Raw genomic sequence first — 4389 nt, forward strand, 5'->3', positions numbered from 1 at the left:
TTTTTATATTTTATGTGACAAGTATTTCGCAATAATTACAGTTTTAATCACGATAAAGGGTTAAATAAAATATGCCCTGCCGGGCTAAGATGCGCAACGCGACATATGTCGCGACGCGAGAGACGAAAGTTGTCGACATCGACATTTACCATAACATGCACACTACGACTGACAAAATTCTCATCGAAGACTTGGCCTTGTCGTGTAAACCGATGTTGCCGTATAACAAGGATGAATGAAGAATAAATGGTATTCTAACGTAGCAACACCGATTTCGTTCATTCTATTTTTTATCTATAACTATTAAACTGACATTTGTTACTGAAATAGACTCTGACCACAGAGTACTTTTACTTCGGGGCCGGCAACTGTCAATAATGGCTTGTTAATGTTATCATAACAAAGCAGATTTTTATGTTCTTGAATTTATAGTGAAATTACTCGTTAACGTTATGCTGTTCCTCATTGTAGTGGAGCGTTTTTTAAAAATTAAAAAACCTTTACTAAAAGCGCTATGTCGTTCGAAATTTGCGCCGACAAAATATTCGAGGTTATGTAGCGAATATTTCATTGAAAGTGACTATGAACATCAAAGCAGATGCACAGGTACTTCAGTTTTAAATAAATATATACATTTTGGACACAGAGCGTAACGATCCAAATACTAAGTTCTCCTTTATTTTTCAGTTGTGGAACATCAACACAAACGTGAATAAAATTGCAGTTCCATCTGTATCTTCTTGGAATAAAAAAATTTACGAAACTAGCAGGAGATAGATCAATGGGATTGTTAACTCCAACGTCCGGAAACATTTATTTCAAGGCCAGTCATCAGTTTCCTCTCTGAATGAAGAAGATATTCTACCTATTAGTGAAAAAAGATATTTCTCATAAGGTCGAAATAAATATAGTGTCAGCTAAATAAACCCAAACATGTGTTTTCTACTGAAATATCTTTTTTTTTATTTTTTCATCAAAAAATACACTATTTTAATTGACTCATGATATGAAATATTGTTGCAGTAAGGTACTTGGCTTTTCTGGTGGCGAAATAAAACTCACCTCAGAGCTAGTCAGTTTTATGCCTTTAGAATCTAAAATGATTTTCATATATTTGATATTATGTAATTTCAGGGAATGTATTATGAATAAAAGAAAATAATAACAATGGTGTATTAATTTTATTTTGAAAACCTATAATTATGAGAACTCATATAATATATTAATATCCGGACGACCGAGCCTTGCTCGGATTTTTAAGAATGTACAAAACTTGAACAAAAAAAAAACTAATTGGACATCTGGATTCGAACCAGGGTCTTCTGCTTCCCGGATCACCCAATGTCCCATCTGAGCTATTATAATCTTGTATAGAGTGGCGAAATTTATTTTTGTATTCGAATATTATTGTAGCTGTTTCTCATTAAAATACGGATAAAACTACATTTTTTTAAATTAAAACCTAGCTTGATCGATTTATCGCCCCCGAAACCCCCTATATACTAAATTTTATGAAAATCGTTGGAGCCGATTCCGAGATTCCAATTATATATATATATATATACAAGAATTGCTCATTTAAAGATATAAGATTATTATACGCATATTTATTCAATATTTACTGTATGAATGAAATAATTGTATAAATATCATCCAATTTGCTAACACCAAAACAAGCCGGTAAACGTGTAAATACATAGCCTCACGCACACACTTACGCTAATACAAGCCGATCGGCCGCCATTATGAGATTTGCTTTGTCTGTGACAGATCAGTTTGCGTCGCAATAAAATATTGTAAAAATGCCGTCATGCTTTGTGAAAAAGTGTAAAAACAATACTATAAAAGTATTTGTGGATATATGATTAGTTAAGGGAGAAAAAATTGTGTAACTGGTACCCCCCGTAACCACACATACACTAACATAAAGGTGCTTCACTTGCTAATATCACGGCGGTAGGTAAGCTAAAATAGTAATTTTTGAAAAGAATTTGAAATTATTGAACTTATTTATTGATTATTCTGGTGGTAGAGGCACAAAACTATATAATGAAAGAAACAAAAACCCTCCATTGGCAAGAAATTGAATAGAGCACAGTACCTATAGTATGTATATTGGTAAATTTTAAAGCATATCATTCCGTTCCTACGGAAGGACACAACAACGAAAAGTGTTTATTTATCAAAACAGGATTATCATCATCTGATACTGACTCTTAAGGTGGACAGGCAGGCCACTCAATATCTTAGGCTTCTTTGGCATGTTTCTCCACTACTTCTAGAGCAAAGACTGGTTTTCTTCATCGCATAAAATACATGCATATTATTCGTTTACGTTGAAATTTACGCGCCTCTCTTCGTATACGGATAAAATATTGTTATGATAAGGAAATCTTAGTTATCTCCTTATTTTTTTATTTATTTATTATTTCATTGAATTGAAATCAAAAAGAAGTATATCACTCTTCTTGATAATTGAATTGAATTACTATTCCTTACAAAATGAATACAACTTATAAAATTAATTTTAAAATTTGTTTTTCTCTCAATTACTTGAAAATATTCTCGACAAACGATCTCGTCCACATTTGTAGGACGACAAATCACTCTACTTTAATTGTCAAAATTCGATAAAATAACGTCGTCATGTTAGGGTTCGTAGAGAAAAATACCACAGATAGGTATGTCAAAATTACTTTTATCTCTACTCTTGACGTAACGAGACGAAATAATTAAGCAACTGTGTTAGCATCAGTAGATATGTCGAGATAAGACGAGAAAATGCGGAGAGATAATTTACTCGTGGTGCGCATCTTAGCCCGGCTGAGGTACTTAGGTTTCTGTGTTATCCGTAGAAAAATAGTAAACCCGATTTTCAATTATGAATATTTAGCAAAGACTTTCTGTTGTCATATATAATTCCTGGTTAGCTTTCAATATTTGGTGATTCTGTAGACGGTGCACAAAACAGGAAGATAGCGATATCATTTCCGACTTTTGCAGATAGCGGTTGCAGAGCATGGCCCTAGGCGGCAAGGGTATTCTAATTAAGTGACGAACGGTGCTGGCTTTCAGCTGGAAGGGTTTGTGAGTGCTTATTTGTTTTCTATGTCATATTTTAATCCTTTAAACATACAGAATGGATGGAATGTGTAAAGAATCTTTAGACTTTTCTCATTAGAAAAAATAACTTTACAATATTAAGAACTCATTAAATTCATTTGGATTAGGCTAGTATTTTATGGGAGTAGTAAGTAGTTTAGTATCAAAATTTTTAAAGCACTTAGTAGAGTTTTTTAAATGCTGTACTTTGTCAGGCAAGTAGCACCCCACACCATCTGCACTCACTGGTTTATCCATTGCTCATGGACCTCTTTTAATAGCTGTTACTATACCTAAGCTTTATCAGTTGATGCACTTTATTAAGTTGATCCCAGTCCATATTGAAAAAAAAGCGTGTGTGTCAGCTCCGGCGCACGACTGGAGTTAACTCCTCAAGAACGATTGTCTTTGAACAGGTACTAAACAAATCAAGTCCAATGGAGTCGGTTACAAGCAGACATACGGCAGAATCTAATAAAAGCGTATTAATTACACAAAAATTATAGATATTAAGGCCTAGCACGCATTGCGAATAAAAATCCGCGCGAGTTTTTTTTACGGTTTAAAATAACCGCGGAGTTAATTTCAACTAGCACGCACTGCGGTAAAAATTCCGCGCGATTTGCGTCAGTTTGTACTCAGATCTCAGTAGAGACATTGAGAACAACACATAATTATTTTTCCTTGTATTATGTACCTATTAAGATGTATCAAAAGATACTGGAGGACGAAAAGATGAATACTATTATTTTATTACTACAAAAAGCGGACGTCAATTTAGCCAGTTTAATTTTTTCCGCCCAAATGACTGATACGAGTTGTGCCAATAACAAAAATAACAATGAAATAATATTAGGCAGATTAATAGGTAGTAGATAATATGTACCATTCTCTCTAAATAATATATTCATATCATTAAATGTTTGTAGGCTCTGTCTGTACACATTTTTTTAATTCTATGATAACTACTAATTGTACTACTCACCGACGCGAACCTACAGTATTTTTTTAATTATTATTAGTTTTTGTCTGTGACTTTTATAACTCAAATATGGGCTTGACCGGTTTTGATTATGACTGGTATAAATTTAGAATATGTGATCGCGCAAATTATAGGCAATGTATTGTGATGCTAGTACGCCTCGTGGTATATTTTACATATTTAATATATTTTTGCCGTTTACCAACACTTGGTAAATGTAGAGCCCTAAGGAGAAATGGCAAGTAAAATATGTTTACTTACTCTTTTCATATTTACAGCTAAAGAATTTTAAAGTGTATTTATAT

General features: G+C 33.2%; 1 long non-coding RNA gene across 1 annotated transcript; it reads left to right on the top strand.

Annotated features, from left to right (window-relative positions):
• Positions 1–370: 370 nt before the first annotated feature.
• LOC126978270 (uncharacterized) lies at positions 371–1168 on the top strand. Its single transcript, XR_007732567.1, has 2 exons — positions 371–606; positions 688–1168. It is a non-coding gene; the product is annotated as an uncharacterized LOC126978270 (long non-coding RNA).
• The last annotated feature ends 3221 nt before the right edge of the window (positions 1169–4389 follow it).

Source organism: Leptidea sinapis, chromosome Z (assembly GCF_905404315.1).
Source record: "Leptidea sinapis chromosome Z, ilLepSina1.1, whole genome shotgun sequence".
In the NCBI taxonomy this organism is placed as follows: Eukaryota; Metazoa; Arthropoda; class Insecta; order Lepidoptera; family Pieridae; genus Leptidea; species Leptidea sinapis.